The 13,568-nt window shown below is 57.4% G+C and overlaps 1 protein-coding gene across 1 annotated transcript in view; it reads right to left on the bottom strand.

Moving 5' to 3' along the window:
• The window catches only part of GJC2 (gap junction protein gamma 2), a 29,027-nt gene extending 16,015 nt beyond the window's left edge, over positions 1 to 13,012 (bottom strand). The window contains exons 1-3 of the mRNA XM_068673226.1: positions 12,830 to 13,012; positions 10,888 to 10,964; positions 9,140 to 9,229 (exon numbers count right to left, since the gene is read on the bottom strand). The gene's annotated coding sequence lies outside the window, so the exon portion shown is untranslated. The remainder of the gene's footprint in view (positions 1 to 9,139; positions 9,230 to 10,887; positions 10,965 to 12,829) is intronic.
• Between the last annotated feature and the right edge of the window lie 556 nt (positions 13,013 to 13,568).

The following is a 13,568-nucleotide window of genomic DNA, read 5'->3' as shown; positions in this document are numbered from 1 at the left end:
GGGATGCAGAGGGGCCCGTGGTACCCACGGCATCGCTGGGGTGGGCACAGGGCCCAAACACCTCCCTGCCGGGTACTTGGCTGGTCCCCAAGCAGGTTTTCTGCACTGTGAGGCTGAGATGGGACACAGAGGATGCTGCAGTCACTGTTTAATCATCAATAACAATGAAATCCCCCCGTGACATTCACCGAGCCCCTTCCTAGGCTCCTGGGCTCATGCTCACGTTTCTTTTCTTCGAAGCTCGCTGCCCAGAGCTGGCTCTGTTGATTTCAACATTGCTTAAAGAGTGAAACAGCATGGAAAATACAAAGCAAAGAGAGTACAAAAGGAAATAAACCCCGATCCTCCTCCACCGTGTGATAAACAGCTCTCAGAAATGCCAGGCCAGGGTACCAGTTACACCCACAGGAGGGCATTGGGACGCTGTTTGCTGCTGGCTGAGCGAGGTTTGTCTTCTTCAGCAGGGCTCCAGCAACATCTGGACCCCCCAGTCCACTGTGCTTCGGTATTCCAGGAAACCTCCTGAAATTTTTCTGGAGTGAGCAGCTGCGGTCAGTGACCTGGCCGTTACCAGGAGGTGAAGGAAGATGAAGCTGTGGGAAGATCTTCCTGCAAATTCCCTCCTTCCACCTCTGGCCCTTCCCCTCCCTTCCTTTTCAAGGCGTCCTCCCTTTAGCCTCCGGAGAGAAAAAAATGAAGAAGCCTCCACACCACCTGTGTTCCTGAGAAAGGCTCAGCAACAGCACAGCTCCCTGCCCTGATGGGAACCAAACCCACAAGTTGCTTTCCAGCAGGATGATCTGCACGTGGATGGGTGAGGTAGAGCCCTGCTGGCCATGAGTGCAGCAAGGAGCTGGAGCAGAGCCCCAGAGCAGCATCCATCCCGCTGAGACGTGAAGAACACGAGCCTGTGAGCTTCCTTGCATCATTTTCAGAACTTCATCCATCACCGTCTTCTTTCCTGGCTTTTTTTTGGGTCCCTATTGCCCTCAAAACCTGGGAGCCTTCACCTCAACCCTCTACAGCCAACCTCAGAGCTGCCGTGCCACCTCTGGGGTGACCCCAAGAGGTCCACCTGCCCCATGGTACTGTCCCACGTGCCCGTCTTGCCCCAAGCATCCACCCCATTGTGTCCAGCTTGGATGCTCATCTCCCTCCTGCCTACACCCTGAGCAAAATGTCACAGCATTGCTCCACCACCATCCCTTTACCTCCAGCCCCACCGGATTTATCTATTCCACCAGCTCCCATGACCATAGCTCACCAAACCCGTGCCCGGCACACCTGGTGCCACATCTCCCCACCCTCAGGACCCTGCTCTCCATTCAAACATCCTCACTCCATCCCCATTTCAAAAATTCAGCTGATCAAGCATGATTTTTTTTTTCCCCGTTGGCCGGAGCCCTTCTCCTCCTCTCTGCATTTAATTGTCCAGCTGCAACAGCCAACAATTTCCATAAACCCGACGGAAAATTAAAGAATCGGCGCAGGAGCAACACCACCCCTGCCTTGGAGAACAACGCTCTCGTTTCCTGCCGGCCATCCTCTTTCAGGCCCCGAGAGTGAAAAAATGTGGTGCCTTTCCATCCACTAAATCAACCCCTCGGACCCGGAGCGGGGCAGGACATCTACACCTAGTTCCAGCTATTGAAATGACGGCAGCGCCTCCAGCCCACAGGAACTGACCCGCCGCTGCCGCCGAGGCCGGTGGAAGCGCTGATGACATGTGAACGTCAGTGACCCCCTCAATTTTCCAGTGGTGGTGGCTGAAATTGGAGCCAGAGCAGAGCCAGGGGTGGAGGGCTGCGAGCTCAAGGGGCCGTGGGTGATGCTCAACCCTACGGAGGAGTCAAGGGTTGGGTGGAAGGGGAATTCTGGCTTTGCTCGGGGTAGCCCCACAACTCCAAGCCCTACCCGTGCTCAACCAGAACACTCTGCACATCGGCGTATCCAAACCTGTGTTGACACAGAAATCCTGAGCTCAGAAATTCACAACAGGGTTGTTGAGCTTCATAGGATCAAGAAATGGGGTCATCGCCGTACCCTTGAATGGGCTCCTCTTGTGCTTGCAGCACTTCACCCAGCAGAGAAGTCCGTGCACGTCCTCAGCCCATCCTGGCCAGCCCCAAGAAGGGCTCATCGCTCCCCCACCAGCTCCCCAGGTCCCTGGCTGGCCCCCACTTGTGGAAGTTTGGGTGCTTTTCCCTGTGATTTGGGGAAATGACCAATTTCGACATGTCCATCCGTGCAGCGGCCCTGCAAATGCCGTGGAAAAGAAGAGGAATTAGGGACACTTTGGGGTGTGAGATGGACGGGGCTGGGTGAAACGTGCCCCCCCTGGGCAGGCCTGTTTTTAAAAAGCAATTAGTGGCAGGGAAGAGGCCAAATCCTGCATTCCTCGGTGAAGGAATCCGGGTGATGTCACCTCCTGCCCGGGGACAGGAGCGGTCCTGCCGCCACGGCTCCCTTCGGGCAGCCCCTGCCCGTGCTACAAATATTTGTGTTGGCCTCCCCGCTGGAAGCGTCCCGTTACAAGGAAGAACAGCAGGATGGGCTCTCCTACTCTACGGCTCATTTCTGCCCCTGCACATTAGCACGGGCCACGGGTTAATAGGATTTCACACATGCCAGACGAGGTTTTACTGATTTTTATTTATTTTTTTTTGCTGCCGTGCAGTTCGAGATAGCAGAAGCTTCTTAAAATAGAAGGCTGCTTGCTCCAGCGAGCCGGTTTTAACCAAATTTGCTCCATTCTCCAGTATGCACACCTAGATTGAAGGCACGTACGTGTGCCTCCAGTCCTCTGGCTTTCTCTTTCCTCTTTCTAGTAGGGCACAACGGCGCAAAGCAAGTCAAAATTTCCTAATCGAGTGGCCTGCAATAAAGTGCCTTTTTCCCTGGAAAGGGAGTCCCTGGAGATGCTTCCAGGGAACAGGGTTGCAGGGCTATGGGGCAAGCGTGGGGTGACGCGGAGGCAGGACCACGTGCACGGGGTGGCTTTGCTCAGCTCCCTGTTTCTTGTGTCCGTGTCAGAAGGGATAAATTGGCTTCTTACACTCCCAGATGACCCACTGCACCTCAAGAAGTTTTGTATTCGCAGACCTCAGCTGCAGATCTAAGGAGAGGGACAGTCCTGCCTCCAGCAGGGAGCTGTAGAAGGGCAGGGAGATGCATTTTGTGGGATGTTTGTGAGCTTAGACTGCTCCAAACCCCACAGATGTTGGTGGGATCCCGCTAAAGTCACCGATTTTAGTACAATATGAACCGTGCCACTGGGATCCTAGCACTGTCACAAAGCGAGGAGCAACGGGAAGGGAAACGAGCTGAGATTTTCACACCAGCAGAAGGTGCTCGCCTGTATCTGAGCGGCGGATGAGCTGCTTTGGTGTACAAAACAGCACATTTAAGCAATCACTTTTGGAGGTTTCCCAAGCCAGTATCTTTTCTGCTGACCACGTTGTTCTGCCAGGCCAGGGCCACGGCCCCGCTGGGAGCAGGACACGGCTGTCAGCGGCAGTATGGCCACATCGGGGCTGATCCCACCCCACTGGGGGTGAAACCCTCTTGCCAGCGGGGCCTCTCATCCCTACAGCAGCCTCCCAAGCCCTACAGGAGCCAGGAGGTCCACCCCATTGCCCCACAACCTCAATCAGCCCTTTTATAATTAGTGCAGGTCAGTCACCAGCACTCCTTTGCTCTCCAACTCCAATTACGAGAGGTTCCAGTGAAGGTTTCAAGCCGTGGATAAACCACACCCTGCCAAGATAAACACCATGAGACACTCTGCATAAATCACAGAGTTCATCCTCACTCAAACTGCTGCTAAAATTTTATGAAAAGGCCAAAAAAAAAAGTGCCCTGAGCTGCCAGGGGGCTCGGGAGCCACCCGCCAGGGGGAGAAATGCCGGTGGCAGGCGTGGAGCAAAGCTGCTGGGAGCAGAGCCTCCGCCTCGTCCTCCTGCCTTGGGAGCTCGGGGCGAGCTCTGCTCGTGGAGTATCAAATAAATCAGCTCCACACCCACGCACATCCTGGCCAGCACGCAGAGCCTCGCTTGTTTTTTGCTGTTTTTGCACAATATTTCTTGCAGAAAGCTGTCTGCTTTCCTCCGCTGCTTTCCTAGGCTCGCTGCCCCGAGGAGCAGGGGATGTCAGCCTTTTTCAGCCATCTCCTCCCGTTTGCCAGAGCAGCCCTGTCTACAGTAACAGCTAGGAATGAGCTTCTCCTGCAAACGAGCTTTTTGTGGGGTCCTCAGAAGTGCCCTGTTTAACCCAAGCAGCTCCCACTCATCTACAGGAGCAGAGCAGGAGATCAAAACCTTCCCGGGGGCTCCTCGGTTCGCAGCTCACACCAAGTACAACCCGGCACGGACTCACCAGGCAGTCCCGTCCCGTCCTCCTGTGTCTGCCACCAAAGCTTTCTCTGGTCTCAGGGCAGAAACATCCTCGGTCAGACCCTACAGCTGCGTGGGGAGCCGGGAGGCTGGAGGTGCGGAGCAGTCCTGGTGCTCCAGCCCCAGCTCTGGTCTCTTGGTCGTGGGTTTCGCCCCACAGCGCGCTGGAAGAGCAGCAGCGTGGACGATATCAGCCGTAGGACATCTGGCAGGCCAAAGGGAAGGACACGGCGCTGATCTCCATCTCCTGAACTCGTGGGGTTGTGCAGTCCATCTGCCCTAAGGACGTCTGGTGGAGCTCTGCCGGCCTGCTGGGGCTCCTCATCTCCCTGCTCCCACCCGGGCAGTGGGATGGCTCATTCCCAACCAAACTCCAGGTCCATCTCAAGCAAAACTCTGGCTGTGTTCAATCACCAGCAGTGCTGACCTCCTCAGCAAAGACCTCCTGCATGGGGCAGCATGGAGGAGAGCAGAAAGAGGGGTTTCACACACCCCTACCCCGCACGCAGCTCCCCGAGCGCCTGGTTCAGCCTCACTCACACCCAGGAGCTCCTGCTCTGTCCCCGCTGCAAGAAAAATGCTTTGTCCGTGCTGCTGGGGGCCTGACAGCCACCACCTCCCTCCAAGCGCCTCGCCTGCTCGCAACAAAGCCCCATTGACAGGCAGCCTTCCTTCGGTGCCCTTGGGGAAGTGGCTACATCGGGGACACGCGGCTCCTCCCCAGCCCCGCATCGCCTTCGTCCCCCGGCCGCTCGGGCAGCTGGAGGTCTGTGCGAGCCAGAAGCCTTCCCAAAACGGATGGGTTACGGTGAAAATATCTCAAGTGGCTGGAGGTTAAACTATTTCCACCTGGGATCTGTGTTTCTGGGGGAAAGCGTTCGTTTTCTTTCTAATGGTGACGTGGCAACGGGCTGGGGAGTCGGTCTTGGAGGCTGCCCCAGCCCTGTGCCTCCGCTGATGTGCCCGAGGCTGGATTTGGGGAGGGAAAACGGGGTTTAGGGGAAAACAAGGGGTGTAGGGGCAGAGGAATGGGATGCTTGGGAAGGGCAACGGGGCTGGTGGCTGCAGGAACCAGGGTTTGCAGGTTGAAGCTGCTCATCTGGGGGGCTGCACAGAGGTTTGGGGAATGTGGTGTCCCCAGCAGAGGTGCTGGGGTGTCCTGGCTGCCCCCCATGCGGCTACCCCAAACGTCTCAAATGGACCTGAACACTTGTATTTGGGCAAACAAATCCAACCTGAGGTGGCCTGGAGCTGCTCAGCCCTGCTGGTGTCCCACCATTTTCCTAGTGGCTCCATTTATTTGTGCTCGAAACTTTCCTGACCTGGCTCACGCCGTCCCCAGAGCCAGGAGGTGCCGTGCCACCGGCCAAAGCCCCAGGGATGTGGTCACTGACACAGTACCAGGGTGAAGAAAGGCACCTCTGCTCCTGCACCCTGTCACTAAATAGTCTCCTGTCCACAGCTGGGGGGCTGGGAAGGGAAATAGGGTCTTGTAGTAAACCTGGTTAACTATTTCTGTCTGGGAGAGTGGAGGAAATGGCTGGAGAAAGAAGCCAGCAACGCCATTGTCCCCGGCAGGAAAAAGGGGATGATAAAAATGTGCGTGAAGGAATTTGGCGTGGAAACCGGCAGCAGGTTTCCAAAGCAGAGACCGCCGGGTGCATGTTCAGGGGGTTTTCGTGGGTTGAAAGCTGGGGACGTCACGGGTTGTGGTTGGATTGACTCTGCCTTGGGCACCCAGAGATGCTCTTGTGGTCCTCAAGGTCCTTCTCAGCCGTGGTGAGGGACGGCAACATCAGCCTGGGGGCCTCGGGTGCTTGCTCCCAGCTCTCCCATTCCCCCCAGCTTCCCACCCTGCAGCTGCAAACTGCCCCGGGGCAGGAAGCACGGCAGGAACATCCCAGCCCTCCTGCTGGGAAGGAAACGGGAGATGCTTGGGGCCAGCAGCGATGCTCCAGCGCGGCGGCTCGGCCGCCCGGGGATGAGCCGCGTTTCCGGGCCGCGTTCCCAGGTTTTATCTGTTTATATCCCGCTGGTGGGAGAGCACCCAAAGCTCTCGCGTGCCCTCTGCGGCCCGTTCCCTGGTGTAGGAAAGGTCCTTGGCACGAGGCACATGCTGGTGAACCTCTTGGTCAAGCGTGTGCCGGAGAGGGCATAAAAAAACGCAGCCACAAATAACAAGGCAAAGCAAAACCACGGCCTTGGGTGATGCCAAGATCCCTCCGTTCCCACTGTGTTGAAACAGACCTAATCCCAGCTCAGGTGGCCAGGCTGTCTTTAAATTCACCCAGAAACGGGGCGTCACTACAAGGTTGTTGAACACCATTAATGGTGAGGGTGATGGGACCGAGTCTGTGGCTGGTTCCAGCTGGAGGAGAAGCAGCTCCATGGCAGTACCACCCAGGGGAACCTCAGCAGGCTGGAGAAAAGGGCTGAGGGGACCCAGGTGAAGCTGAGGGGACCCAGGTGAGGTTCAGCAAGGCCCAAGGCAGAACCATGGCCACAGCAGGACACAGGCCAGCTGGGAGGAACTGGCTGGAGAGCAGCTCTGTGGGGGTCCTGGTGACAAGTCCTGCTGACAAGAAACGTCCAAAATGGTTGTCCAAGGGGAGGCCGAGTCACCCAGAGAAGAGAAGGGGGAGGTTTCACCAGCAGCAGCTGCCTTACAGGAGGCTGCAGGGAAGGTGGACCAGGCTCTCAGAAGCACGCAGTGAAAGGACAAGTTGCAGCCAGAAACACTTCAAATGCATGTGACAAATATGCATATGTATATTTTTTTTCCATGACAAACGCTGGCACGGGGAGCTGGTGGCATCTCCACCCTTGGAGATAACTCATTTGGACAGAGCCCTGGGCAGCCTCACACACCACCACCACCACAGGACAACCACAGCCGGCCTTCCCCTGAGGCCTCCTGAGGTACCTTTTGTCCTTGCACGGACAAAAAATCCTTATTTTTATTTTTTTCTGGCAAATAGCTGGAACGACAGAGGTTTACATGGCCGGTCACCAAGATCTCTGAGCAACACAGAGGGTCAAAGGCCTTCACAGTGCCCCAGGGTGGAGGAGCTGGGGGTGGGCGAGCCCCAGAGGAGCTGGAAATGGCGGGGGAGCGGCGCTGAGGGAGCGGAGCCCTTGGGTTCTCGCTGCCGTGTGTCACCGGGGAAAGGGGGGTTCCTCATGACACACACCGAGAAACATCCTCTGGTATGTCGGGCCTGGAAAGCACCCAAGGATTGCCTCAGAAATAGCTCTCGCGGCTCGCAGGAGGATGAGGCGGGGACCCGCCGTGCCCCTTTCCCCCGTTAAATCGCGTTTCCTTCCTCAGGACAATTTCTAAGAAGGTTTTTGGGGGAGGACAGATTGCCCTCCCGTGGTTCTTAGAGGTAATTTGGGTGAAAGGAGAAAGTGCCGGCGGCCTCCTGAGCCTCAGAGGGCCTGGGGTGTTTGCCCCCATGGCAGCACAGGACCAACCCATCAGGACCTAAAGGAGGCCATTAGGTGGAGATGGAGCCCCCAAAGGGGATTCAGAAACACTTGGGGCCAGGAGGAGTTTTGCAGCCCCCAGGGGCTGGAAATGAGGAGATATTAATGAGGAGATGAGGCCACCAGCCGCTGCCCTCCCCCTGCCTCAGTTTCCCCAGCTGCTCCAGACAGCCCTCGTGAGGTGCTTTGAGGTGTGAGGATGACAGGCGTGCTCACGTCCCTCAATATGAGTGTTATTTTAAAAATAAAGCAAACAGCAAGACAAAAGCACCTCACAAAGAGCATCGTCATCTCCTCAATGGACCTTTTGTCAGCGGCTAGGGACGCCAGCGGCGAACCCGCAGCTTCTGCTGGGGTCAGCTCGGCCCAACGCCTGTCCCCATCAATGCCTGGGCTTAAAACCCTAAATAAACCCAGGAGAAAGGCCAGCCCGTGCCCATCTGCGAGGGGCCAGGAACCCACAAACCTCATGGCCAGATCTGCTTCATGCTATGCAAACATCTCAAGGACCCCACACCTCGCACTTTCTTAAGTAGCACCACCATACGAAACCCCTCAGAATAACTTATTTTCCCCATTTTGAGGGGGAGGAATGTCCTTGGGATGGGGGCAGCCAAATTTTCGTCCTCTTCTTTTATTTTTCCAAGTGTGCTGCTTCTCCCGTCTGCTTTCTGGGAGGACGGAGCAGGGAGCCAGCCTGGCCGTGCCAGAGGGATGCGCTCCCAGAAGGGAATTTTTGGGGGAAAGGAGCAGGCAGCACACCCCAGGACTGCAGCAGGAGGACGAGGAGGGTCTTTGCCACCTTCAAACTGATTCAAAAACAAACTTCAGCCCAGACTGGAGATTTCTGAGTGGATTTTGGGTGAGGAAAACATCCTTGCCAGAGTTTAGGGAAATACTCCTGTAAGCGCCCAGCTTGAACACAACCTTAAATGCCTCTAAAAATCTCAGCTGAGTTCCATCACGGACCTGGAGCAACATCTCTTTCTGCCTTGTTGTGTAACAGTTTCAGGCAAAGCCCTGGGTCCAATTTCCTAAGGGTCACCCAGCCCCTAAGCGGAGTTTGATTTCTCTAGCTTAAGCCCACATTTAACATAAAACATTTTATAACCGCAAAAAGAAGACAGCGTCCACAGCTCCCCACATCACACGCATGACCAAAATCAGCCAAGGAGTGAGCTGGTCCCCTGCGGGACGAGGACCAGAGCATCTTTTTGCCCCCCAAACCGACACTCCCTCCGAACCCGGGGTCCCTGCCGTACCTCTCACAGCCAGGAAAAAAAGGTGCGGGTCCTCACCGCATAACCGCAGCCCCTGGGGGGAAAATCCCTGCTGCGCCGCCGGCCCCAGCCCTGCAACAAAGCCAAGGAGGAGGCGATTATTGCCGGGCATCTCTCTGCCAGGCACAATGCAGCCGCGGCTCGGCGACGGGCTCAATGCTGTCATTGTCCCCTCCCGGAGCTGCGGCTCCTGCATGTGGCGCGGCTCCTGGATAACATGCTTCGGAGGCACAGGGGTGGCTGGAAAATTTGGGTTGTGACTCGCAGCTGCTAAGGGCTCGCTGGTGGAAAGGAGGGATGCTCAGGGTGGTGTTCGGGAGGGATCCTTGCAGGGACTGAGCACGGGGATGCTGTGTCCAGGGAAGGACCCCACGGAGAGGCCACCAGGATGCACAAGGAGAGGATGAGTGGGGTGGAGAAGGGGAGATCTTACTGCTAAGTGTGGCCCAGAAGGAGGCGAGATGATGGGGAGATACGAAGAAAGCTCAAACCACTCCTTTAGGAGCACCAGAAGCCACAGCAGGACCGGGGGATTTGCTTCTCTCCAACCATGGGGTGTGGGATGAGCTGCCATGGGCTCAAAACACAGCAAGGGGGATTCAGGTTGGATTTCAGCAAAAAAAAAAAAAAACAACAGTGAAGAGCCTGGAGGTGTTATCACAGCCGGGCCACCTGCTTGATTTCTGCTTCTCCAACCCCAGCCCTGGTGCCTGGGGTTCAGCAGCAGGTCCTAAAGCTGCGGTGATGTCTGGGAGCACCAGCACCCATGCTAGGCAGAGCAGATGGAGCAAAAAAACCACAGCATATTCCAAAATAAAAATACATATATGAAGGCAAAACAGATTTGGGAGAGCTGCTGTGATGCAGGGGGGCAGGGAGGATGGGGGAGCAACGAGCTCAGCACTCACAGAGCCCAGGTTGAACATCAGGGACACAACCACGATCATCAGCAAGGATTTGGCCACTGGGGGTCTGCCTGCCCCATCCTTCCCCTCACAGCAGGATCTGGGCACCAGCATCTGCCCTTTTCTACCTCCTTTCTTTTTATTGCTTCCCCGACCTCCGGCAGCCGGGATGGGGAAAGAAAGAGCCGGGAAAACATCCTGCACCTCCCTCCTTTCATGCCCGGGGAGGAAGGAGCACGGAGCCAGGAGGGGACCGCGTCCCGCCCGCACGAGCATCCTGTTGTACCAGCGGCCACCCCGCACGCAATCTGAATTGCAGATGGCTTCGGGCGATTCACGGGGATGGAGCCACGTCCTGGACCAGCAGAGGCACAGCTGGTGTTGTCAGAAAAAGCCGAGGCCGGACTGAATTCCCCGTTTGTTTGTGGGTTTTTTTGTTTTGTTTTTTTTCCTCCCATTTTGAGGAATGGGGAGCGCGGTGTCGGTACCGGTGCCCAGCCGAGCGGCGCGGGCAGCGGTGTCCCCGGGCTCTCCAGGGCTGACACAGCTGCACGGCCGCTCGATGAGGATGACCCAAATACAGCCTGGTGGGGCGGGCACGGCCGCCTCCCGGCCCCGTTCTCCTTCTCCTGCGGGCGGCTGCGCCAGGGGCCGTGGAGTCTCCGTCTCCAGGCACCCCGGAGCATCTCGTCCCCTGGGTGCTGGAGAGAAACCCGGCCTCCTCCTGAGGAAAAGAAGAGCCCCGGAGGAGCAGCATCCTGGATGGGGACAAATAGGGTTAATATCCCAATGAGGGTTAATTAGCTGGGGTTTTATGGCACCTACCTGCTCTCTGCGGTGGTGCGGGTGGGTGGCTCAGGGTAAGGCGGCAGCAGCCAGCGCGCAGCGGTCCCCTCGCTGTCCTGCGGGAAGCACAGGAGGGCATCGGTGTCCCCAAGGGGGGCACAGCATCCCTTGGGGGTCAGACACCATCCAGCATCACCCCCAAATGTCCCCAGTGCTCCCAGGCACAACCGGCTCCCTCCCGCTGCAAATGTGGGCTTGCAGGTGCTGGATATAGAAAATAAATTTATTTATTTTGAACTTCATTTATCATGAAGTTTTTAACTGATAATCTCAGAATCACAAAGCCATCCAGCTTTTAGGATCACCAGACCTTTAGGATCACCAGCTCCAGTCGTCAGCCCGCCACAAACCCACATCCACAGCCACCACCCCAAAACCCCGTTCTGGGCCGGTTTCGGGGAACCTGCTGCCCCTTTCCCCGCAGCCTCCTGCCCGTTTCTGCCCCCGCTGCCCAATTATTTCCCGGGACGCCTCTGCCCCGCGGGGCCTTTTTGCAGTCGCATGAAGTGAGCCCGAGACTCAGCGCTGCCTCCAAAGGCAGGGACACCGAGAAAAACCTCGGCAAGGACAAGGCTCCGGCCCGGGGGCTCATCGGGGGACACGAGGAGGGGAAGAGCCACGGGGTGGTGGATGGGCCGCGGGCTGATTTCGGCTGCTCGATGCCATCCCCGAGCATGGCTCTGGTGTTTCTTGGCTCCCCCCGGGACGATTTGGGCTGGGGGCACCTGAAGCGGGTGCCGGGGCGCTGCCTGCCCTCGTTGTCCCTGCTGCCAGCCCCGTGCCACCACCCTGCTCCCTTCCCAGGCGGGATTTGGGGCTGGTGGCCCTGTCATCACCCCAAAAGGAGGTGAAAACACCTCTGCCATCACGCACCTAAAGCCACCGACCCCACATTTGTCCCTTGAAACAGGAGCCCTGTTGGGTGACTTGTCACACGAGTCACCAGGTGTCACTACTTGGGGTCCCCAGGTGTCACCCCAAGTAGCCAGCAGCATCCTGGAGAAGGCAAATCCCAAAAGCCAGGAGGGGGGTTGGTTTTGGAAGCGTAATTATTAGCACCCCAGATGCTCCCTTCTGAAGGAGCAGAGGAGAAACATCCCAACAGGTGCCTTTGCTCCCTCTGTTGGGAGGAGCAGTCCTGAGCCCAGCCTTTGGGGTCACCTGCACACCCCAAAATGCCCATGGTCTAACACCTGCCCCAAAACCTGCACGTGATCTTTTTTTTTATGCTCTTTTTTTTTTTTTTTTCCCCCCAGGCACGTCCCTGTCGTCATAACCCCAAACCCGCTGCCACCCCCCTGTCCTACTGGTGGCCCCCCACAGCCAGAAAAGGACCAAACCCCCCCCCAGCTGCTCTCCCCATATCGCCACCACTCCTTTATCCCCCGGCACCTGACGCTGGCATCCCGGCACAGCAGTCGAGGAGCATTTTGACACGGATAAAGCAGCGCAACGCCCTCCTTGACCCTGGAAAGGGGCACCCCGCACCTCCTGGCTGCTACCGCAAGACCCCAAAACCACCCCGCAGCCCCCCAAATCCCACCTGGGCGGGCAGCGGGCAGGCTGAGCATGCAACGCTCGCTTTTTTTTCCCCCTCCCCGTGTATTTAGCTGATGAAACCTCCTCTCCTTCACCGAGCCGAGCGCCCAGAGGCCCCGCACGAGCCGCTCGCCACCGTCCCGCTGCCCACCCCGTCGCTTCGCATCAGCACGGGCAGCGAGGCGCTGGGTGCAGCAAGCAGAGGCAGCGGCTAAAAGCAGGTCACCCCATTATAGGGCAGGTTATTTAGGATTCCCTCCCTGCTCCCACCAGGGAAGGGAGCAGCGGGGTTGCAGAGCCACAGCTCAAGCGCTCCGCGTGACTTTTCCCCCCGCACGAAGCAGCGGCTTTGTCCCTGCCTGTTCCGGGAGCCTTCGCTTACCTCTCCCGCAGCCTGGATTTGGGGCTGGCAACCCTACAGCTCGGGGTGCCTCGGGGCTCCGGCTGCTGGGCCCGTTTTTCCATCTGGTTTTTCCATCTGGCCGCGGCTCCTCGGATCCCGAGCGGTGGCCGTGGGGACCCTCGGAGCAGGGCGAGCGCCGCAGTCGCGCACCTCCGCGTTTGAACGCTCCGCAGCGTGGGCCCCCTGCGTTTTCCTGCTGCCCTTTCCGCCATCTAGAGGGGAAATTTCCCCACTGCAAACGCAGCCCACGGAACGGGACCGAGCTCTCGGCCCCCCGCGGAAATGTCACGCAGGGCCCCAGCGCTCAGCAGCGCGCCCTTTGCCACCATGGGGACAGCGGGGATGCTCCCAGGGAGGGGAAATTTTAAGGAAGCGTTTTCCTGGTTATTTAACCAAATCCTAGAAACTTGCCCCTCGTCAGCAGAGAGGATTGCACCCTAGTCTGCAGAAGATATTTAAAATACCCCAGGAGAGGTAAATGATAAGCTAATCAGCAGCTCTTATCTCACTAAATGCACACAAGGTGCCAAAAGGGCTGCGGGAGGTCAGGTCCTGCCTCACGGGGGGGGGGGGGGGGACAGAGTTCAAAAAATTAGGAGGGGGCCAGGAGCAGGGAAAAGCAGAGAAATAGGATATAAAGAGGGTAGGAGCCAAGGTAATTGAGTTAAAAGCACGAGCCTGCCATGGAAAGGCAGTTTTGGTGAGCAAATGAGCACAG

Source organism: Anas acuta, chromosome 2, assembly GCF_963932015.1.
Source record: "Anas acuta chromosome 2, bAnaAcu1.1, whole genome shotgun sequence".
Lineage (NCBI taxonomy): Eukaryota > Metazoa > Chordata > Aves > Anseriformes > Anatidae > Anas > Anas acuta.
This window is presented reverse-complemented; position numbering and strand designations above follow the sequence as displayed.